The 24,972-nt window shown below is 47.1% G+C and overlaps 1 protein-coding gene and 1 long non-coding RNA gene across 21 annotated transcripts in view; one reads left to right on the top strand and one right to left on the bottom strand.

The window, feature by feature from the left end:
• Positions 1–24,972, bottom strand: part of LOC144773261 (uncharacterized) — a 7,170,044-nt gene that overhangs the window by 368,631 nt on the left and 6,776,441 nt on the right. The window lies entirely within an intron of this gene.
• The window catches only part of LOC144773263 (uncharacterized), a 404,133-nt gene that overhangs the window by 299,145 nt on the left and 80,016 nt on the right, over positions 1–24,972 (top strand). For 6 of the 7 annotated variants that reach the window (XR_013599941.1, XR_013599942.1, XR_013599943.1 and 3 more), the window contains one exon: positions 11,898–11,979. This is a non-coding gene — a long non-coding RNA (uncharacterized LOC144773263). Of the gene's footprint in view, positions 1–4,741; positions 4,880–5,597; positions 5,690–8,763; positions 8,856–9,103; positions 9,237–11,897; positions 11,980–24,972 lie in introns of those variants that run through there. The other variant, XR_013599937.1, reaches the window with a different exon arrangement.

Below are 24,972 nucleotides of genomic sequence, written 5' to 3'. Positions count from 1 at the left end.
ACACAGGCACCCTCCTGAGAAGCGGCAGACATAAGGGACTCCGCTGAGTCCCACAAGCAAGAAGTGGCCCTAGCCAAAACACACAGCATGTTCCTTGGCTTGTGACAAAGAGCTTTTGCTCTAAACGCGTCAGCCTAATTAAACAAACTTGAAAACTCAGCAGCGTGGAGTGCGAGTCTCGACTTTCCTGTGTGTCGTAACTGGACAGGGAATCCTTCGCTCATCTACAGCCGGGATCCGGCACCCGGAACTTGCACCAACCTCGAGTGGCAGGAGAAGCCGTCTTTGCTGTTGGAACCTTTCCTTCCGCTATATAGGTTTCAGGCAGGTTATAGTTAGGAAATAGCATTTCAAAAACCTTGGAAATTCACTGAAAAAAACATAGGTTTTAGGATTGTTATAGTTAGCTGGACATTTAACTCATACAAAACCATTGAAATTCCTCTGTTTAGTTAGTTGTACTAACTGTAACTCTCGCGCCCACAATCCACTGGTGTTGATGTCACTTAGTACATCATGTACATCATTCATGACATGGTCAGTGATATCACTGATGACATCATTGATTACATCTCAAATGACATCACTGATGACATCATCCATGTGACAATCAGATACACCTCATCATACTCTACTATAATCTTTCATGTGGAGAAGTGTGGCTCAGGGGTTAGAGGCAGCAGACCCGGAAGCTGAGATCGGTCCTGGACCAGGGTTCAATTCCCCGCCTCGGCGGGGGCTTGGGCTAAAACAAAATTCCACGGACTCGATAATTCTCGCCCCCGTGCCTCCTCGACTCACGGGTTCACACTCTGCGACTCTGGGCAATAGCTTGCTTAATCTCCACAACGGCCCCTCGCGGCGGGATGCCTGACTTTCACCTTGTGGATACCCTGCTATCTCACAGGGGAATACCAGGAAGGGTTCCCTAAGCAAGCGCCGGGAAACCCACTGCGGGTAGCTGTGCGCTATATAAGCTCAACTACATTTACATTTACATTCATCACTCACTGTACACTATAGAGTACCATATTTGAATCCATTGACAAACTAATACAAGTATCTAAAACCCTACGCAGTCGTTCTTAGATCTACACAAAAATGTAATCAATTATCTATAGATTCACTCATACATGCTGTCAATGATCAATAGAACACTATGAAATATACTTATACTCCTATATTGACATTACACACCAGCACACATCCTATTTACTTATGCAGTCATCCTGCTCACTTATGCAAACAATGGATCATACTTATATTTACTGAGCTACACACTTATACAAACACCACTTAATTTAATCATATAGATAGTAACTCATACTTAGTGTGTTATAAAATTACTATTGCAAGTATACAGTTATCAATACAGTCACTCATGCAATCACTGAGTCTTATGTATACTTATTTATATACAACAAATGTCACTTACACTGCCTTTTATTATTCTAGTTTGTTGGACATGTACCATTGAGAGATATATTTGCTCATCAGCACATCCATATACATATTCACTCACCCAAACAAGTATTATAACATGTAGTCTTAACATCATATACCTACTGAATCAACTATTGACACATCTTTGGGCAGTCACAAACCCCCCACCGAACCACACACAGATTCACTCTCCCGTACAAATAATCAGCTAACTAACCAATAACTAATATAGACTTTCACGTAGCTAGTAACTAACTGGTGCAGCAGTTTACACAACAACTGAGAAAGTAATACAGATATTCACACAGTTTAGTCACTATCCAATATATTTAGTGAGACACTATAAATTAGTCAAGTACATAGTCAATCACACTGCTACTAAATTGTCCTTCTAGACACTTATACACCCACTCATTCTTCAATGCATATTGCTATATATATAATACATATTTAAATATTGAACCAAACCACATTCACTGGATGATGTCATCAGTGATATCATTTGAGATATCAGTGATGTCACTGACCATTTCATGAATGATGTAATATGTAACATCATCACCAGTGGATTGCGGGCGCAAGAGTTAGAGTTAGTACAACTAACTATAACGGAGCAATTTCAATGGTTTTGTATGAGTGAAATGTCCAGCTAACTATAACATTCCTAAAACCTATGGTTTTATATATATATATATATATTAATTGAAAAAAACATAGGTTTCACACACGTTATAGTTAGGAATTAGTATTTAAAAAAACATGCAAATTTATTGGAAAAACCCTAGTTTTCACACGTTATAGTTAGCTGAACATTTCTCTCATACAAAACCTTTGAAATTCCTCCGTTATAGTTAGCTCAGCTAACTATAAATTGTGCGCCTGCAATGCACTGCTGATGACGTCACATATAACATCACTCATGACATGGTCAGTGACATCACTCATGACATCACTGATGACATCTCAAATGACATCACTGATGATATCATCCTTGTGAAAGAATGGCAGATCTCTTTTTTGCGTAATATAACCTTTGATACACACCTTCACCACAGCTCTTTCAATACGAGTACGTATGATCTTGAATTTGAATTTGAATTTAAGGGTATTTGTTAAGCGCTTGTTTACCTAGAGGTTTCATGGCGCTGTGGGGGAGAAATCCTGAGTCAGGTGGCAAAGCAGTTTAGATGCTAAAAGCCTGTGAGAACAAAAGAGTTTTCAAAGTGCTGCAAAACTCCAGGTAAGATGGTGTCGATCTCATAGAGAGAGGTAAAGAGTTCCAAAACAGCGGAGCAAGGACAGAGAACTTAGAACCTCCCATTCTGCTCTTCCTGAACCTAGGCACCACCAAGAGAGACAGAGAGGAAGAACGCAGTTGTCTACTGGGAATGTAGGGTTCAACTTTGGACTTAATAAAAGTCGGAGCTGTTCCCGCAAGGGCCTGAAACGTAATACAGCCCATCTTAAAAAGGGCCATTTCTCTAATAGGGAGCCAATGGAGGGATCTGAGGAGAGAAGTAATGTGATATGATTTAGGTAAGCCGTAAACCAAGCGGGCGGCTTGGTTCTGCACAAGTTGGAGCAGCCGAATGGCGTAGGCAGGGACACCATTGTACAGTACGTTACCGTAATCTAAACAGGAAAGAACCATAGCCATTAGAATCAGCTTAAGAGCTGAAAAAGAAAAGAACCGTGAGATCTTTCGAATAGTGCGCAAAATAAAAAAACAAGAAGAAATCACCGTGCTGATCTGGGAGTGTAAGGTGAGGTGTTGATTAAGCGTAATCCCCAGTGTCTTAACGGAGGGAGAAGGAGAGGGGGGAAGACCAAATGAAGGGGGCTAGAAGATAGGAGACCAAGGGTTGAGTTTACCACCGGTGAGGAGAAGCTCGGTTTTATCAGGGTTGAGTTTAAGATGGTTGAAATTCATCCAATCCCTGATAAAGACCATCACCGACTGGAAATTGTGAATCGAGTCAGGAGAATCAGAGAGGTTAAAAATGAGCTGGAGGTCATCGGCGTAATTAAACACCGTGACCTCCATCCTCTGCAAAGCAAAAATAAGTGGAAAGATATACAAACTAAAAAGAAGAGGGGAGAGATCTTCTGCCGCGATTTGTGTAATTCTTTTTTAAAGTTATATAGGATTATTAAAAGTATTTTTAAAAAATCATAGTTATCCCAAATTTCTCCCCTTAGTATCTACATTAAATACATACATGTTTTAAACCAAGTAGAAACATTGCCCCCTTTCGCGTACAGAACGCCGTACATGACATCACACCGAAGCTTTAATGCGACGCGTAACGTCAAAGCATATTCGTACCGTATGCGCGGGTACACACTGAGTATGATAAGCAGTACAAACTATGGTGCGATCACCCTCTCAGTGACAATTTAGAGCTCAGGGCGCGCTAAGAAAAATTATTAGAAGTGCTGACTCATTGCAGATCCGATTCTGGGCCTGCCTCTGCGCACATGATAACACCGCCCCCATCTCTCTCTGTTGTTAATTGTTGGTGCACACATTCACACTTGCACATGCGCGGTGCACGCCCGCCCACACTACCCACATCCCACCACCAAGCATGCTTGCTATCATTTAGCCTGGAAACCAATACATTAGCCAATGTGATGTCCCCCAGGGCCATCATTCTTATAGACCGCGAAAACTCTACCAATGACGGCCCTGGGCTTGGTTTGGTCAGCCCCCGCGGTTCCCATATAATGCGGGCACTGATGTGAGCACACTCTTTTGGCTGCCTCTGCTGCGATGACAGACAGACTGTCGAAAACACCCCAAACTCAGCAAAACCGCAACCTTTTAAGACACAACAAAAGACGACAGAAACAAAGGTAAGAGAAGACGTCACAACATCAGCCTCCACTGTAAATTGTATATGCATATTACTATTTTTTTATGCTTCATATGGCTTTCCTACCCCTCAATGGTTTTAAATTGTACTTACATAATTGAAATATTTCTTTATAAGTCACGAGGTCCTATACAGCTCTAATCCTAAAAATTGTGCGTGCATACATTTCTGTGTCGTATTTCTGTACTACGCCACGTGCTTAGGCCTCTATTATTATTAATTGTGCGTCCATGATAGTATTTTTTTTCTGCGTCACGAGGCCGTCCCAGGCCTTTATTAACTTATTGATCTTCCTTTGTTTGCTGGAGCTGCAACAGTCTTGACTACGGAATATTAAGAACCCACATTAAAATTCACTTTTGATAGTAGTTACGTAACTCAGTTTACGATGACTAATCAAAACGTCCTTTTGTTTCCTTCAGCAAACATCCTTCAGAAGCAACCACGGCCTATCGAGCAACGGCAATGGAATTCTCTGCAACTTATTGAAGATACTTTGACGTATAGAAGCAGAGTTCAAGTCGAATGGTGAACTCCGGTGGCCGCACTCTTTATACAAGGTAAGCACAGCAGCCTATATATACAATGCCTTCATAGCAATGCATTACAAATAAGTCGCCATAACGGGCGTCAGTAACGCAGTAGGCACTTCCATATAGACACCACTTTAACGCGGCACTATAATAAATAAAATGTACCAGGTACACTGCACTCGTAAAACTGTAGTGTAACTTTTATTTATGAAAGGAGAAAGGGCCATATTATCAAACCTTGGCAACAGAATTATCACCACTTTATCGGCAGGAAAGTGGCGATAATAGGTTTGCTAATATACTCTGTGGAATTACAATCGAAGCTCATGTTAGATGTGAAAGACATGTGACATGAGCTTCGATTGGAATTCCATAGAGCATATTTACAAACCCATTATCGCCACTTTAGCGACACTTTCCTGCCGATAAAGTGCCAATAATTTTTGTGGCCAAAGGCTTGATATTATGGCCCAGAGTGCGTAGTGTACAGCAGCTTCTCTGTAAAATATATAATTACCTCTAAGCAGTGACAACAGATAGGTTACAACAGTCTGACAAACAGATCATCAACCTTATTACGCCACTTTTGAGTCACTTTTAACATGGGTAAAGTGATGCAAGGAGCTAGTAAATCTACGTCTGGTTCAACAAAAAATCTCAACTCCAGACTGGGACACAGTTTTAATGTTGTTTTCTCTCTCTCTTACTCTCTGTGACATCATTTCTCTTTCTCTCTTAAACTTAGACACTGCTGTCTGCTTGCACGTGTAGAAGATCTGCTTAACTTAAGTTGTGAACTCCACTTCCTAATGTGTTTGGCGCAAAGTTTACACAACGGTAAGCACATAGGCCTAGATCTACAAATCCTTCATAGGAATGCATTAGAAATAATTTGGCATAACGGGCGTCAGTAACGCAGTAGGCACTTCCATATAGACACCACTTGAACGCGGCACTATAACAAGTAAAATGTACCAGGTACACTGCACTCGTAAAACTGTAGTGTTAGCTTTATTTGTGAAACGAGAGAGGGCCATATTATCAACCCTTGGCGACAAAATTATCGCCACTTTATCGGCAGCAAACTGCCGCTAAAGTGGCCATAATAGGTTTGATAATATGCTCTACGGAATTCCAATCGAAGCTCATGTTAGATGTGAAAGACATCTGACATGAGCTTCAATTGGAATTCCATAGAGCATATTTTCAAACCCATTATCACCACTATAACGACACTTTCCTGCCAATAAAGTGGCAATAATTTTTGTCGCCAAAGGCTTGATATTTCTTAAGGGGGTCTTATATAGCGCTTTGTCACCATAGGTTTCCTGGCGCTGATTGAGTGCTGAGAGGTGTAGGCACGGGGGTCTAGCCGGACTGTGTAAAGAGGAGAGTTTTCAGGAGTTTTCTAAACTCCAGAAGAGATTTGGAAGATTTGAACGGGAGAGGCAGCGGGTTCCAGAGGTTAGGGGCTATATAAGCAAATCTGCGGCCACTGAATTTTTTAAGCTTAATTGGGGGGTAGCTAAGAGCTGGTGATGAGAGGATCGTAGATTGCGTGCCGGACAGTAGAGGGTGGCAGCTGTCATTCGAAAGGAGCTCAAATTCATTTCCACCTCCTCTCTTATCCTCGCTGATCTGGACAACCTCATCATCAGCCTGGAGACTGGAGAGGGAGCCCTTACTCTTATCGTTCTCTATCGCCCCCCCCACCCCATGCCTTTGTTTCCGGCTGCCTTTAGCGAACAGCTAGCCAACCTGATCACTTCTTCTGCCCAAGTCGCTGTCCTCGGCTATTTCAACTATTGGTACAACGATTGCGACGCTGGCCCCCATGCGGCTGAGCTGTTCGAAGTTCTCTCCAGCCTCAACTTGACCCAACTCGTTACTTCTCCCACCCATATCAGGGGCCATATACGAGACCATATTTGGACCCACAACCTCACGCTTTCCTGCCCGGTGATCACGCCCTGCATCTGGTCGGATCATTATATGATCGACACCGTGATCTCTGTCAGGGGGCGGGTAAGGGTCCCTCCACTTACAGGCGGGACCGCCCGCAAATGGAGCGCACTTGACTCTCAAGGCTTCCTCTCGTTCCTGGCCGATACTCGTCCCCAGCCGCGCAGCGCCGCGACTGTTCACATACTGGAGGAAGATCTCTCTAGTTGGATCACCAAGGCAAGCGACCAATTTGCCCCCCTCTCCAGATACCCTCGCTCTAGGCACAGTAAATCACACAGGTGGTTTAATACCACTCTGAAAACTCAGCAACTTGAATTACGCCAGATGGAACGTAGGTGGAGACATAACAACTCGCCTACCGATAGAGAGTTATACGTCACTGCACGAAAAAAATACAAAAGTGCAATCCTGGCAGCAAAATCCCTATATATTTCTGAAAGGATTCTCACTGCCCCCAACAAATCCAAGGAGATCTTTACAGTCATGAGCGAGCTTACGTCTGACGCCAGAACCCTTCCTTTTCAGACCCCACCCAGGAGTCCTGCAATGCCCTAAATAGTTTCTTCATTGATAAGATCCCTAAGATCAAGAATACTATCCCCCCTAGCCCTCCTGCTGACAGCTCAGCTCCCCCCCCTGGAAACCCACTCTCATTTCTGAGCTTTCCTACCCTCGACTCTAACACTCTAGCCAAACTCGTTGCTGGAGCCAAGTCGGGCTCGCCCAATGACTGTTGTCCCCCCTCTGTGTTTCAAGATATCTGCCTGGCTCTGCCGGACTGCATCCTATCCCTGTTAAACACCTCCCTCGAGACAGGCACGGTGCCCAACTCCTTCAAGGAGGCAGTCTTGGTGCCTCTACTAAAAAAACTGGTGCCGACTCTGAGGACCTCGCCAACTATCGGCCTATTTCTCTTCTGCCCTACCTATCCAAACTTTTGGAGGCACATGTCACCAGCTGCCTCTCTCAATTCATCGAGTGTTCCAACTACCTCGAACCTAACCAAGCAGGTTTCAGATCAGCCCACTTCACCGAGGCTGTGATCCTGGCAGTTATGGATTCTTTAAGGGGCAATGCCGACAAAGGGGCACCTCAAGCGCTCGTTTTATTAGATCTGCCAGCGGCGTTCGGCACGGTGGACCATAAGATCCTTGCCCCTGCCTGGCTTAAATCCTTCTTATCGGGCAGAACCCAAGCGATCCGCCTAGGCCCTTTCACGGCTGCCAAGGTGCCATCTACTTGCGGAGTGCCTCAGGGATCCTCCCTGTCCCCTCTGCTTTTTAACCTCTACCTTCAACCACTTATCCACTCCCTGAAGAGGTGGGACATCACCGTCTTCAACTATGCAGACAATCTGCAAATCATCTTCCCTCTCAACACCCCAAATGCAGCCATTGACTGTCAAGCGGTGATGCTACACATCCAACAATGGATGAACCTTAACCAGCTCAAGCTGAACCCGGGGAAAACAGAACTAATTCTCCCAAGTAACAGCCCCACATACTGGGGTCCACAGTTTTGGCCGGCGGAACTTGGCCCCCCCACCCGCTCCAGTCAAATCAGCAAAAAGTCTTGGGGTCATCATCGACACGGAGCTCTCCCTCAAGCCCCAGGTGGGTGCTGTCGTGTCATCATGCATGTTCCAGCTCAGAAAAATCAGGAAAATCTCCCAAAGTGCGTAGTGTACAGCAGCTTCTCTGTAAAATATATAATTACCTCCGAGCAGTGACAACAGATAGGTTACAACAGTCTGACAAACAGATCATCAACCTTATTATGCCACGTTTGAGTCACTTTTAACATGGGCAAAGTGATGCAAGGAGCTAGTAAATCTACATCTTGTTCAACAAAAAATCTCAACTCCAGACTCTGCGACACAGATTTAATGTTGTTTTCTCTCCCTCTCACTCTCTGTGACATCATTTCTCTATCTCTCTTAAACTTAGACACTGCTGTCTGCTTGGACGTGTAGAAGATCAGCCCACCTGAAGTTGTCAACTCCACTTCCTAATGTGTTTGGCGCAAAGTTTACACAACGGTAAGCACAGAGGCCTAGATCTACAAATCCTTCATAGGAATGCATAAGAAATAAGTCGCCATAACGGGCGTCAGTAACGCAATAGGCACTTCCATATAGACACCACTTGAACGCGACACTATAACAGAACAGGAATATACGAGGCACACTGCACACGTAAAACTGTAGAGTTACCACAACTTGTAATGCTTCAGCTCATTTACTCATCTACATAATTCTAAACTCTAATTTTCTTTTTTCTTTTGCAGATTACCAATCGGACACCTTTTGGGATCCATTTCACAATTTCTTTATAACATTGTTTAACTTATTTTGCCAGTTCTAACATAGTTATAATTGAGTTTCGTTTATATTTATTGTTTAATAAAAGTTAATTTAAAAAAACTACATACTTCTTTTATTTTGTGGGGGAGGGGTATGACGGTCCACAATGTTGGAATACTATAGTAAGATATTCAAGACTAGGATTGAAAACTACTCAGTTCTAACTAACTGATATAATAAATACAATGGTGAGAAACTACTAAAATGGTGGTGGACGGAGTACATAATCAACGTTTGGCGCCTCGGCACTACCTTTCAAATAAATATATAAAAAAATATGACTATTAATACTGTACAAGCACCGGATGAATCACACGAACCGGGAAAAGAAAGCGACAGATTTACTAACTGATATAAAAAAAGGTTTGCTTGTTGAAGTTGAAGAAAAAAACGTGAACTTCGAAACGACGCTGAGCATGCAAAGAGAATACAACTGCTACACCAAAAAAAGGAAAGCTTTACATACAAAAGGCGATACATTATCGCCACTTTTATCGACAGGAAACTGCAGATAAAGCGGCGATAATGTGCTTGATAATAGGCCCTTGTAACTTCCCATAGCAGCCCAGGTTCTGATCCTAACCTAGGCTGCTATGGTTATTCCAAAGTACATATTATCAAGCCCATTATCTCCGCTTTATCAGCAGTTTCCTGCCAATAAATGCGACGATAATGTATCGCCTTTTGTTGACAAGATGGACCATTGCTCTTTTTTTCCAACAGTAAACTTAGATGCATATTATCAAGGACCGGTGTTAAAATTATCGCGGTTTTATTGGCAAGAAACTGCTGATAAAACGGCGATAATGATCTTCATAATACGGCCTTGTTATTTCCCATAGAACCCCATGTTAGTACCAGAACATAGGCTGCTATGGGAATTTACAAGGACGTATTATCAAGCCCACCCTCCCAACATTAATAAAAAACTCCACACAATGCACGTACCCGGAGCTGGAAGGTCATTTTACATATCACTGCTCCAGAATGGTGGCGTTCCCCGCGACGTGTACGGGGACAGAGAGAGAGAGAGCTCAAAACATATATATTTTTTAAAACACCCGAGGGGTGCCGCTCCCCGAGACTGCGGAGGGTAGGACCGTAACCCCCCGTATACTTCAAAATAAAACCAGAGGAGTGCCGTTCCCCATGCTCGGGGCACCTTACAAGTCCCCATTATGCAGAAAAATTGCCCCCATAATTTACCCCCCCCCGGGACCTAATGAATAAAACGGACTTCTACTTTTTTTTTTCACCTTTTCCACCGCGTACAAGTACTGCATGAGTACCCCGCCATTTTTTATTTAAAAAAAATAAAAATTGAGCCTAAAGATCCATATACCACCCCCTGACCAAGACTATAGGCTCAGAATGTTTCTACCCTGCCGCCTTCCCTTATTTTTCAACTTTGTTTTACTGTTTTCTTGTGATTCTGCTCTTCCGACAAACAACATGGCTGCCAATACTTCCTGGTTTGGAGTATTGACAGCCAATCAGCATGCAGCTCCTGCTCGTAATTGTAGGTATTTACATACGCGTACGCCGCGATTTTTCTTTAAAAAAATAAAATAAAAAATAGAGCCTAAACATCCATATACGACCCCCTGAGCAAGCCTAGAGGGTCAGAATATCTCTACCCTACCCCATTCCCTTATTTCTCAACTTTGTTTTACTGTTTTCTTGTGACTCGGTTCTAGCGAGGCACAAGATGGCCGCCAACACTTCCTGGTTTCGAGTGTTGACAGATAGTTCACAGCCAATCAGCATGCTGCTCGCGCTCGTAATTGAACAGATTTCAGTACGCGTAATGAACTCCGACTCTAGATATCGCTATTATTTTACTTGCAATTTTCTCAGAAACTACTGAACGGATTTATACCATTTAACAAAACACACACTCTGCGAACAGAACTCTACCTCTCTGCCAAATTTCGTGTAATTCCGTTCAGCCGTTCGGGCTGTAGCCATGGCTAAAGGTGCCTATAGAAAATTGAATGGGGAAAACACGTTTTGGGACACCCTTTTTTCTCAGCCCCCACTTGACGAATCACCCCCAAACTTTCAGGGAAGGAGCGGAACCCAGCAGGCCATTTTCGTAGAGAAATTCACGAAGATTCGTCCACCGGCGCCAAAGTTATTCCAAATAGAATGTTGTGGATTTCCAATAGAAACTAGGTCCTAACTATAACTAGTAATATATATATATATATATATATATATATATATATATATATATATTCCACAAGTTGTTGCTCCTAAAATCCTGTACAACAAAGAGCCGACCCAAAGAATGCTGGTGCAAATTCAGATTTAATCCAGTGAAGCCAGCGCTTATAGAGAGAGATTCATTATAAAATACCAGATGGTGGCCCCGATAGGTCACAACTGCGATGAGGAGTTAGAGACTCATCTAGGATAGGAAGCTGGATTTAGAAGAAAGATCAATGTTAGTTACTTTTATTCTTATTTCTATTTTTGTGCAAATACTCTGTAATACAGTCTGAAAATTTCTGTAAAAGTAACAAATTTTGAAAATGTTTTATGATATTCTGTTCTGTTATCGGAGAAGTCACCGCAGTTTGGTAACCATTAGGGTGTCTGTGACTTAGGACATTCCATGACAAAGAAATTGTAACTGTCTCATAATAACCGAATTAATCACAAATGGTGTTTTTATTTAATCTTATGGGTTAATATGTATTTTGTGTATTTTTATAGATTCTAACGGAAAGTATGAGAAGAAGAGGAAAATGAGATTTTGGCAGCCTTCATTATGAATTAGTCTGAATGAATGAAGAAGGTGATACACTATAAATGGACTAGCGTTTTAAAAACCTTTTTGAACATTATGTTGTGAGGCCCACTGGGGCAGAATATACTTAAGTAAAGGAAAACGTTTGCATGCTTAGCCCACTAGGGCGTGATACCTGGAGTTAATAGCCAAGCAATGTATATTGGCATTAGAGATACATATATCAAGTTCCACGAATTAGAGAGAAAGAAATTATTTTATAACTGCAAACTGAGTATAATTGCAGCGGACAGCTGCTGGATAAAGTTTTTGTTGAAAGAATGTTTAGGAAAACACCCACAATAATGCCAAATAAGCGTAAATGCTTAAAACCTGAGGGTTGAATTCAACAATTAAAAGAAAGGAAAGAAATAGTGTATATAATTCAACTATGTGTATGAAGTAAGACGAAATCATACAATTTAGAAATTTCCCTGTTTTTCGCTTGAGTTAATCACATTATGGTTTAGCAGTGTCAGTCTGCTTTCTATTTTTGTTTTTTAGCAAATGTCACATGTTTATTTAAAACCTATCAGTAATGACACACTGTTACTCGTGAGCAAGGGAGGAGAGTTCTGGAAACGCGCCGAGTTTTGTTGCCTTTGAACTGAAATAAAGGCTACTTTTCCACTAAGAAGTGTTCGTGGGTTTCTGGAAGATAAAGACGTCAGAAATTAGAGTTTATATATATATATATATATATATATATATATATATATATATATATATATATATATATATATATATATATATATATATACATACAAGATCAGACCAAGCATTTCCCATTATTAAGAGATAAGCATGATTAAAACATATTAAAAAACTCTCATGTTAAACAGTAAAATCATCTTTTGGTAGAAACAGGTGGACACAACGGGGAGACGGTGGGAAAGTGAGGAATCCACAGGCAGATACATTATCCACCAGAGAAAGCGTTACCGAAGGTAAGTAACATGTTCATCTGATGGATACTACTGCCTGTGGATTCCTCACCTTTTGAATAGAATCCCCAAGCCGTACCTCTCTTGGAGGAGGGTGTCCACCTGTCTAGACCAAAAAATCTTGCAAAACAGATCAAGCAAAATGGCCATGCCTCCTAACCTCCAAATCCAAGCAGTAATGCTTTGCAAAAGTATGGAGGGAGACCCAAGTTGCTGCTTTACAAATATCAATAACAGGAATACCTCTAGCCAAAGCAGAAGACAAAGTCTTAACTCTGGTGGAATGAGCTCTGATACCTTCAGGAGGGTCCTTCTTGGCCACAGCGTAGCAAATCTTGATGCACAAGATGATCCACCTGGAGAGAGTCTGCTTGTGCACAGCCTTGCCTTTCATATTCCCAACATAGCCCACAAAGAGCTGATCCTTCAGTCTCAGATCGCTTGTTCAGTCCAAATAAAAGCTGACAGCTCTCTTAGGGTCTAAACGATGAAGTCGCTCCTCCTCCTTGGAAGGGTGAGGGGGAGGATAGTAGGTAGGTCATGTAATGGACTGACCCATTTGGAAAGGAGTAACCACCAAAGAAGCAGCCCTGGTCCTAAGAACCAACTTATCTGCATAAATGGTAAAGAAAGGAGGTTTTGAACTAAGAGGCTGAAGCTCACTTACCCTCCTAGCCGAGGTAATGGCAATCATGAAAGAGAGAAGCCTCAATAGGCAACTATGAAGAGGCTCAATAGGAGCACCCATTAAAAAGATAAGAACAAGATTTAAATCCCACTGAGGCATAATGAAATGAGTAAGAGGAAACCTGTTAGTAAGGCCCTTAATGAACCTCATAACAATGGGGGACTTGAATAAAGACGGTTGATCCGGCAAACAAAGAAAAGCGTATAAAGCCAACAAATATCCCTTTACTGTAGCCACAGCACAACCTTACTGGGCCAAAGAAAGAGAAAACTCTAGAATATTAGACAAACTGGCTTTCAAGGGATCAATGGACCTCTCTCCACACCATTTAACATATCTGGACCATCTGGAGGAGTAAATAGACTTAGTGGAGTGTCACCTGGACGATCAAATAACACCCACCATATCTGTAGGGAGAGAGAAGGAACTCATGTTGCCCCATTCAATCTCCAGGCATGAAGGTGTAGGCTCTGGAGGTGGGGTGTGGAACCTGCCCCTGCGACTGCGAGAGGAGGTCTGCCCTGAAAGGGAGATGGAGCGGAGGGTACGATGAGAGGTGAAGAAGAACAAGTTATTTACCTTCGGTAACGCTTTTCTGGTGGATACAGTATCTTCCTGTCGATTCCTCACATTGTGAATATCCCCCTGCATCAGCAACATTCGGAAATTCTTTTGTAGCTCCACGCCGACGTGGACGACGTCAAAGAGGCACGGCATCGCGCGCGCGGCTCCGCTGACGTCACCGACTCCATAATAGGCCTACGTCGGCGTGATGACATCAGCTCCGCCCTTTTTTCCGTGCCTTCGAGGCACACGGACGGACCGACAACAGTACATATATAGACAGTGCACAAAGTATAAAATAGTCAAGGTAACAAACACAGTGTGAAGACAATATAGCAACTCATGTAGAATAACACACTTCCTTTGAATGAAACATGTACACATTAAAACATTGACATTATTTTAGGTGTAGAAGAGTGGACAACGGGGAGGCGGGTGGGCATGTGAGGAATCCACAGGCAGATACTGTATCCACCAGAAAAAGTGTTACCGAAGGTAAGTAACTTGTTCTTCTGATGGATACATCTGCCAGAGGATTCCTCACCTTGTGAATAGATTCCCACAGCGGTCCCCACTCCCGGAGTAGGGTGTCCACTCAGCTATACCAGAAAATCCTGGAGGACAGAACGCGCAAAGTAGCCATCCCTCCTCACTTCGGAATCCAAGCAGTAATGCTTCGCGAAAGTGTGGAGGGAAGCCCAAGTTGCCGCTTTACAAATGTCCTCTACAGGCACACCCCTAGACAAAGCAGATGCAGCAGACCTTGCTCTAGTAGAATGAGCTCTAAAACCTTCAGAAGGTCCCTTACCCTCCAGAGAGTAGCATATCTTGATACACAAGACAATCCATCTTGATAGCGTGCGCTTGTGCACCGCTCTGCCTCTTCTCGCTCCAACAAAACACACAAAAAGCTGGTCATCCACTCTGAATTCTCTGATTCTGTCCGGGTAGAAGCTCACCGCCCTCTTAGGGTCTAGGCGATGAAGCCGCTCCTCCTCCTTGGAAGGGTGAGGGGGAGGATAGTAGGTAGGGAGGGTAATGGACTGCCCCAGATGGAAGGGAGATACCACCTTAGGCGGGAAAGCAGCCCTCGTCCTGAGTACCATTCATTCAGCATGAATGGTCAAAAATGGGGGCTTTGAACTAAGAGCTTGAAGCTCACTTACCCTCCTTGCCGAGGTAATTGCAATCAGGAAGACCGTTTTAAAAGACAACAGTCTCAAGGGACACCTGTGCAAAGGTTCAAAAGGTGAACCCATCAAGAAAGTAAACACAAGATTCAAATCCCATTGAGGCACAATAAAAGGAGTGGGAGGAAATTTATTTGTAAGGCCCTTTAGAAACCTTAAAAAAACAGGAGATTTAAATAAGGACGGCTGATCCGGCAGACAGAGAAATGCCGACAAGGCTAAAAGATAACCCTTGACCGTAGCTACAGCAAACCCTTGCTGAGCCAAAGAAAGAGCAAACTGAAGTATGTCAGACAAACAAGCCTTCAAGGGGTCAATGGACTTCTCCCCACACCAAGAAACAAATTTAGACCACCTATAAGAGTAGATAGACTTGGTGGAAGCACGCCTGGCTGATAAAATTACATCCACCACATCATGTGGGAGAGAAAAGGAATTCAGGTTGCCCCATTCAATTTCCAGGCATGAAGGTGTAAGGTCTCGAGGTGGGGGTGTAGAACCTGCCCCTGCGACTGCGAGAGGAGGTCTGCCCTGAGAGGGAGACGGAGCGGCAGGCACAAGGAGAGGTGGAGAAGATCTGTGTACCACACCCCTCTTGGCCAATCTGGGGCGACCAATATGACTCGGGTCCGGTCTTGGCGAATCTTCCTCAGAACCCGAGGAATCAAGGGTATGGGAGGAAAAGCATAACGGAGTTTTAAGCCCCAACTCAACTGAAACGCGTCCCCCAAAGCTCCCTGCATCGGATACTGGAGACTGCAGAATGACGGGCAGTGAGCGTTCTTAGGAGTGGCGAACAGGTCCACCTGAGGAGTTCCCCACGTCCGAAAGACGTGACGAACCACCTCCGGATGAAGCCTCTACTTGTGGTCGGCTAAGAACTGCCGACTGCGACTGTCTGCACACACTTTCAGAACTCCGGCCAGATGATTTGCCATCAGACAAATCTGATGGACCTGAACCCAGGACCAGAGATGCAGAGCCTCTCTGCAGAGACACTGTGACCCTACTCCTCCCTGCTTGCTGACATACCACATCACTGGGGTGTTGTCCATCAGGACTTGAACCGACCGACCGCGAAGGGAGGAAAGGAAGGCCTTGAGCGCCAGACGTATCGCCCGTAACTCCAGAAGGTTGATGTGAAGCAACCTTTCCTCTGGAGACCAAAGACCCTTGATCTCCAGACCCCCCAGATGAGCACCTCACCCTAGAGTAGATGCATCTGTTATCACTGTGGCCACTGACGGAGGTAGATGAAAAGGCTTTCCTTGAGACAGATTGCCTTCCACGCTCCACCAAGACAGATCCGCTGCAGCTTCACTGGAGATCCTCACAGACTCCGTGAGATCTCTGTTGTGCTGATACCACTGCCTGCGGAGGCACCACTGGATTGCCTTCATATGCCAACGTGTATGGTTGACCAACAGAATGTAGGAAGCCATCAGACCGAGCAGACAAAGGACCTTCAGGACTGGAACAACCGCTCCATTGTAAAATAAAGGAATAATTTCCTGTATGTCGCGAATCCTTTGAGGTGGAGGTAATGCCCGACACACAGTTGTATCCAGTACAACACCTATGAACAGGTTGCGCTGGGAGGGCACCAGGTGAGATTTGGGCACATTTATCGAAAAACCCAACCTGTACAACAACTTAGTTGTGACCTGCATATGATGGAGCACTTTCTCTGGGGATTTTGCTTTGATCAGCCAATCATCCAGATAAGGGAATACCGGTATCCCTGACCTTCTGAGATGTGCTGCCACCACAGCCATCACCTTGGTGAAAACTCGAGGCGCAGTAGTAAGACCAAACAGAAGGACCGCAAACTGGTAATGTTGCGAACCCACCGTGAAACAGAGATACTTCCTGTGCGACTTCAGGATGGGAATGTGGAAATATGCATCCTGCAAGTCGATCGACACCATCCAGTCTTCTGCCAACAGCGCTTGAAGAACCTGTGCAAGGGTGAGCATCTTGAACTTCTCCTGCCTCAGAAAGAAGTTCAAGCTCCTGAGATCCAGGATTGGATGAAGTCTGCCATCCTTCTTGGGGATCAGGAAATACCGTGAGTAGCATCCCTGACCCCTTTCCTGCTCCGGAACCACCTCTATCGCACCTTTTCTTAACAACGCCAGGACTTCCTCCTGCAGAAGTAGCAGGTGGTCCTCTGAGCAAAACCCTTGACAAGGAGGGTAATTCGGAGGGAATTCCCGAAAGGGAAGAGCATACCCATTCTCCACGAGATTGAGAACCCAAAGGTCCGATGTGACCGATTCCCAATCTCGTAGAAAATAGGTAAGCCAACCGCCCACAGGACCAGCATGATCCGGAATGGTGGATCTAGGGCTGCTTTGCTGATGTTGGAGGGGGGTGGGGAGAGGAAGAGGAGGAGGAGAAGGAAGCTTAACGTCCTCGAGGATGAGCTCATTGTTTGCCTCTGTATGACTTATACAGCGGAATTTGCTGGTGGTGTTGCTGTTGTGACTGCTTGTAAGGATGAAAGGAGGACCTTCCAAATCCCCTATACCTTTTGCCCACAGTTTCTCTGGATTGTAAACCCAAAGACCGGGCTGTAGCTGTGCTGTCTTTGAATCTCTCCAATGCAGCATCAGCCTTTTTTCCGAAAAGTGAGTGTCAACAAGCACCTCATTAAAAAATGTCTGTCCTCCTTTGGAATTTTAGGGGCCAATGTTTCACAGAATCCATCAAAGCATAGATGTAATGCCCCAAGAGGCATGTGGCATTCGTTGACTTGAGAGCCATACTCGCCGATGAAAAAACCTTTCTTCGTGGATTGGTCCTGTTTTTTTTAATCTTTGTCTCAAGGCACCTGAGGGAAAGCATCTGCAGATTTCTTGGAGCAGGCTGCCTGTACCACCAAGCTCTCTGGCAAAGGACGTGAAGATAAAAAGTCTGGGTCTCCAGGAGCCACCCAATATCTTCTTGCGACAGCTTTAGCAACTGCAGGAGCCGTAAGAGGTCTACTCCACACCTCCAAGATTGGCTCCGTCAAAGCTTCATTGAAAGGAAGCATAGGCTCTACCACTGAAGACGGAGAGTGGAGGACTTCTGTCAATATATTAGACTTGTACTCCGCAGTAGGCAGATTCAAATTCAACAGTTCTGCTGCCTTCTTTCTTCAAATCTGTTTTATTTTCAAGTATGAAGTCTCGCAAGAAATGCATTTGAACACAGCGTTAAGCCTACAACCCTAGGTAGGGCCGGCCACGAGAAAAATTCAGCATTAGGGCTAGAGGGCCTGTACAGAGAGACAAAGTTTACAGAGCGTTTTGCCTACAACCCCACTGGGGCCGTCTGCGTGCAATGTTGTAAGCTGTTGCATCCATCAGACTTGCAAGGGCCTCCCATTGGAAGATAAGGGCAAAGGGATGGCCCCACTGGTAGGAGATGTTGAGAGCCCGTAGCTTCTCTGTCACCGTCTTAAAAACTTGTCGTCTGTGCAGGGTGTTGGGCGCCAAGTCTTGAAAGATTTGAATCTTGTACCCCTCGTATTGTAGGTCCGGTTTGTTCCTTGCCGCCTTTAATATCGCCTCCTTCTCAGTGAAGAAATGCACCCGCGTCAGTATATCTGGAAGAAGGCCCGGTCTTCCCGCGGGCCCAGAGTCTCGGCGGGCCCGATCCAGAGTCGGCGGGGAGGCTTCCGCATCCCCCCAAACCTCGTGGAGGAGCTGCGCCACATAGGCCATAATGTCCTTGCCCTCCTCTCCCACAGGGACCCCCCGGATACGGAGGTTGTTTCGACGCCTTCGGTTTTTGAGGTCCTCCTGTTTGACCTGCAACTCTATATTTTGCTCCTCCAGTGCCGCCAGGCATTGCCACAATTGTTCCTGGTCCTCCGTGCGAGCGTCCACCGTTTTTTTCAGCCCGTCCACTCAGTCGTCAAGGTCGGTGACCTCTCTCCGCAATTCCCATACACAGGTGTGTACCTCTGAACGTAGAGAGCCTATTTCCGACTTGAGTTCCGACATGAAGGAGGTCATAAAGGCCTGGGTCACTGGCAGCGCATTTCCAGCGGCTTGTGATGATCCCTCAGCAGGTGTCGCCGTCCCAGTCTTGCCCCACATTGACACCACCGAGTTGTCTCTGGAGGCTTCCGCCGGACCGGCCTTACCCCCCTGGATCGCGTCATCGCCAGTTCTGCAGCAGTGGCCCGTCAGAGTACCCCGCACAAGCCAATTGATATAAGCCAAAGGATGGCCCAGTTTCACCCCCATCTCCAAAAGGCCCAGCCGACAGGAAGCAGGGGAGAAGCTAGTGTGCTAAAAGCGTTGGGTCTCCCCGTCGGGTCCCAGCCTCCCAGGACCAGCGATATCAGGGGACCGCTACACAGGTATTAAGTCCTCCCCGTGACACAGTGGGCGCCTCCCCGGTCTCCAGCCACAACAAGCAAAAAGCACAATTGCAATGTAGGGTTCTTGCAGGGTAATCCAAGGATACACCACCCACCCGATCACAGTATCCCTCCCCCACCCTAGGTGCTATCAGCAGGCCACCAAGACAAGAGGGAGTGTCTCTACACAACGGGCGCCGCTGCCTAATCGCTGCCTCACCACCTCAAGCACCGCGGAGCACCTCCAGACCCCACCAAAGACAGGTCCAACCGAGATGCAGGAGGCCCAACCGAGGCGCAGGAGTCACTCCGGAGATGAGAAGAACGCCAGTCCACGCTGCCAGCACCCCCGCGGGCAGCCTCCGTCAAGTCCCAAAGAGTAGAGGCGATCATCGCCTCGTCAGCGCACCACCAGCCTGCCTCCCTCTGTCCCCAAAAACCCCTGGCGACAGCGCAGGCTCCACAGTATCAGTCTCCGGGGGGTGGCCGGGCCCGGGTCTGAAAATGGCGACGCTCACCTGTAGGACTCTATGCGCCAGTACACTCTGCCAGGTAGCAGCGCGTTTCAGTCGGAGCAGGTCTCAGTGTGGCGGCGCTCGCCCGCAGGACCCAGGGACAGCCCCCACTCTCTCCGATAGGGGGGCACACCTGGCAAGCAGCTAACAGCGGAGAGAGGCCGGGGATCAGGGCCCTGGGGCACAGCAGTTGGCAGTGTCTACGCTCACAACAGTAGCCTCCGACCCCCCTCAGCGCCGCCTCTTCAACAGGTCCGATGGCCACCGCCCCCACAGGGCCGCCACGCAGCTCACCTCTCGCTGTAGGCCCAGGAGGGCCCCAAAGATCCACCTCACTCCACCAGGCCCCCCCCTGTGGCACTGCGCCTGGAACCTTCAGGGCGCACCTTTAGAGCCAAGTTAAAAACCTTCCTATTTGCCCGGTAGTTGGGTCCCTGTCCCGGTATTTTCCTAGCAGCACTTGCCTCTTAGCGCGGGGACACGCCGTGGTGCGTCACCAAGCGCTCTATAAGACCCCCTATTATTATTATTATTATTAGAGTGGGCCCCTCAAGGCAGCCCCGAAGTTCCTGTCGCCGGTCCTGAGCCGCCCTCCCCAGCTACCACGTGGGTCCCTGCGCCTCACCATGGGCCAGGGTGCCGCGCTCGCCGTTGCTCTGTCCATCTCCAGGGGGGCCCCACTGCGCTCAGATCCAGGTCCACCTCCAATTCAGCCTGTAGGCCGCAGTGCCCCGCGGCTGGGAAACCACTCCAGGTCACGTCGCTGTCCCCTGTTCTACCACCGTCCGCCGCTCCCACCCTGCAGGGTCGCGTCTTCACAGCTCCTCCACACAACTTGGGGGATAGATTCCAGAGCCCACTCACCCACGACGGTGCAGGTGGGCTGCGGGCAAGGCTTGCAGCACCTCCAGGCTGCCGGCCCAAGATGACGGACAGCAGCGTCAGCGCTGCGCTCACCTCAGACGCCACGCAGCAGTAAGCCAACAGCAGACAGCAGCGTACAGGGCCCCCAATTAATAGGGCACAGCAATGCGGGAAAACAGGCCTCTCAGGATGGGGGTGTCAAGGGCCCCATGACCCCAGATGTCCAGCGCAGGGGAATGCAATGGCGGGGGGGCATCGCGTGCCCAGCCGCACCCCGCCGCTATTGACAACTGTCTCAGTGTCAAGCGGCCCCGAGTAGCAGGGGCCGCCCGCTCCACCACACAAATGCCGGCCTGGCTCAACTGCCCCTCCGCTAGCAGCCGCAACGCCGGCCCAGGTCATCGGGGGTTCCAGCAAGCGCCCCAGTCGACACGCCAGGCAGAGCCAGCAGATCGCACCCCCGCCTCACAGCTCTGGGCCTCGACCTCCTGGGCAGCGCATACCTTCGCAGCCTCCGAGCCCTCCTCGCCCGCTCCGGTGACTTCTCTGCTCCGCACCCACTGGGGCCTACCGCCAGCGTCACTCTCGGGCATTTGATTCGGATGCCTCTCCATTGCCAGCACCAGGCCTGGTCGCCTCTGCACAGACTAGGCCTCCGCCTCCCTGCCAGGTCGCCTCTACGCGGCTCCAAGCCCTCCGCTTCCGCTTGGGGGACTCCGCGGTCACCGGTCCCCAAGCGCCAGCTCGATCGTCACCTCCGATCCTCCTCAGTCGCCAGACCACCTCAGTTCCCTTTGAAAGGCGCCCAAAATGGCGGCTCCCGCTCTGAGCCGACACTCGCCCCTCGCTGTCAGCACCAGAGGACACCGCAATCTAGGGGTCCACTGCCACGCCACCTCTCCTGGCATCTATGGTTAGCGAACCCCCTCCGGGAGGAAGGTTACACACTCCAGCTCCGCTGAAATGGCTCAAAACGGTAGCGGGGGACCGGAGCTCCCACGGAGCATGACTTGCTCCATCGCCAGTCAGGCCACACCCCTCTGCTGCCTTATTGATGACCACATGATATGGTGCTACATCCTTTGAAGGGGCATCTGAGAGAGAGGATAACTCCCAATCCGGAGACAGCTCCAATCCACTAGCCTCTCTTAGGTCATCAAATAAATCTTCTGATTCCTGCAGCTCACCTTCCTCTATCTCTGCTTCTCTGTACCTCTGTTCCTCTAGAAGTCGCTGAGCCTCACGTCTCGACCTCTCCTTCGGAAACGATGTCGGCGGATCCGCAATCGACTCCGATGGAGCCCGGAGGCAGCGTCAAACTCGGAGCCAGAGGACCAGGCCGCTGTTCTGAAGGTCGAAGAGGAACCGTCGCCAGTGACGAAGGAATCGGCGTCGAAGATCTCGGCGGCGGCGAGAAATGCCAAGACGGTGTCGGAGCCGGCATAAATGGCATGAACGGCGCCGGAGCATAAGTCTGAGGGACTCCAAGATTATAGGCCATCGGACCCATGGGACCAACCGGTGCTCCAGAGGTGTACATGACTCTTGTGAAGACACCATACATGGCATTTAAATACTATGTAGGGTCTTGACCCGGGCCTGGAAATAGAGGATATGGACCCACAGGCTGCTCTCGAGGAGGCACCGGATTCGTATAATCTTGGTCGGGTTGGTGAGCCGGAGTCATCAAACCCTCAGGCAAGGGAGCCTCTTCCTCCTCTCGAGTTGGTGTTCGAGACTGTGCCGGAGAGGGATTCGACACCGGAGCCGGTGAATGCTCCGGCGACTCCATGGGTGAAGCCTCACCTTCCGGATCCAGAGCCTCTGGTGAAGGAGATATAATCCTTATGATGCCTTCTACTTGGCGACTTCGGCTTCAAATCCGGATTTTTCCTAGAATGGTGTCGAGATCCGTGCTTTCTCTTCTTGTGCTTCTTTTTTGCCGATCTGGAAGCATGCCCCGATGGCGACTTCAAAGGCGACCTCGAACGAGACCTCGACCTCGACCGACTCGATCGTGACCTCGAGCTCTTCCTGTCCTTTTTACCTTTCATTTCGGCAACCAGGAGCTTCCCCTCTCTTTCACGAAGGGCCTTGGGATTCATCTTTTTACAGGATGGACACCCTTTGACATCATGGTCTGAGCTCAGGCACCATACGCAATCTTCATGCGGGTCCGTGATTGACATCATTTTCCCGCATTCACCACAAGGCCTGAATCCGGTCTTCTTCGGGAACATCTCGACAGCAGACAACGAAAGAAGAAAACACTGAAACCAACAAACAGTAACCAAGGGCCCGATGTAGGTAATTCAGATTTACCGATTCTAAAATACCGAATCATACCGATTCAGTATTTTAGAATCGGTAAATCTGATGTAGGTAATAATTCGGAATTATTTACCGAATCTGTAAGATTCGATATTTACCGATTTGATAAATACCGAATCGGTATTTGCAATTGAATCCTATGGGCCTTGAAGCCCATAGGATTCAATAGCAAATACCGATTTGGTATTTACCGAATCGGTAAATTTACCAAATTGACAGGGGGAACAGGGTGTCACTTTGACACCCTGTTGCACCCCTGTTTCAGGCTTGTGTGCCATGTGACACACAGACATGCCCTTAGGGCATGTCTGTGTGCCACATGGCACAGATGTATATGCACAGATGTACATGTACACAGGAATTCGATATTTACCATGTAATAGTATTACATGGTAAATACCGAATCCTGAATGGCCTGTAGCACTGTTAACAGTGCTACCTACATTGCTAATTACATATTCGGTATTTTTACCGATCGGTAAATTTACCAAATCGGTAATATTTACAGAATCTGTAAATTTACCGATTCTGTAATTTTACAGATCGGTAAAATTACCGATTCGGTAAAAATACCGAATATCTATGTTTTAAACTACCCTACATATCAATGTCCAAATACCGGTCGGAAATGGCCCAAAATCGGTATTTTCGGCCGTTTCCGACCGGTATTTTGACACCTACATCGGGCCACTAGTTACTATAAAAGCTACAGAGAATCCTTTGAAAACCGTTGGCGTCGACGACGCGAAAAAAAGTGAACTGATGTCTTCACGCCGACGTAGGCCTATTATGGAGTCGGTGACGTCAGTGGAGCCGCGCGCGTGATGCCGTGCCTCTGTGACGTTGTCCACGTTGGCGTGGAGCTTCAAAAGAATTTCCGAATGTTGCTGACGTAGGGGGATATTCACAAGGTGAGGAATCCACTGGCAGATGTATCCATCAGAAGATCTGTGTACCACACCCTTCTTGGCCAATCCGGGTCGATCAATATGACTTGGGCCCGGTCTTGGTGAATCTTCCTCAGAACCCGAGGAATCAAGGGTATGGGGGAAACGCGTAAAGGAGCTGCAAACCCCAATCAAACTGAAGTGCGTCCCCCAAAGCCCCCTGCATTGGATACTGGAGACAGCAGAACAACGGGCAGTGTTCGTTCTCGTGAGTGGCAAACAGGTCCAACCGAAGAGACCCCCACATCTCGAAGATGTGACAGACTGTCCGCAGCAACATTCAGCACACCGGCTAGATAATTTGCAAACACACAAATCTGATGGACCTGAGTCCAGGACCATGTAGGAGAGTAAGGTCTGCTTCCTATGGTCATCCCCACTTTTTGCTTTGCTTTACTGGTTTTTGACTTAGATATGGCTGTGGGCCTGCTAATCAGACTCACAGCACAGATGCGATGCACTCTCTCTAAATGTATACCATGTACCCTAGGTACATCCACAATTGGGAATTGGTTCACCTTATGAGCCCCTGTAAAAGTGTACACTAGGTACTCAGGGCATAGGTGTAGACAAGGCCTACCAGGGGCTGCAGCATGTATTATGCC

The sequence above is a fragment of the Lissotriton helveticus genome, chromosome 8 (genome assembly GCF_964261635.1).
Source record: "Lissotriton helveticus chromosome 8, aLisHel1.1, whole genome shotgun sequence".
Taxonomy (NCBI): domain Eukaryota; kingdom Metazoa; phylum Chordata; class Amphibia; order Caudata; family Salamandridae; genus Lissotriton; species Lissotriton helveticus.
This window is presented reverse-complemented; position numbering and strand designations above follow the sequence as displayed.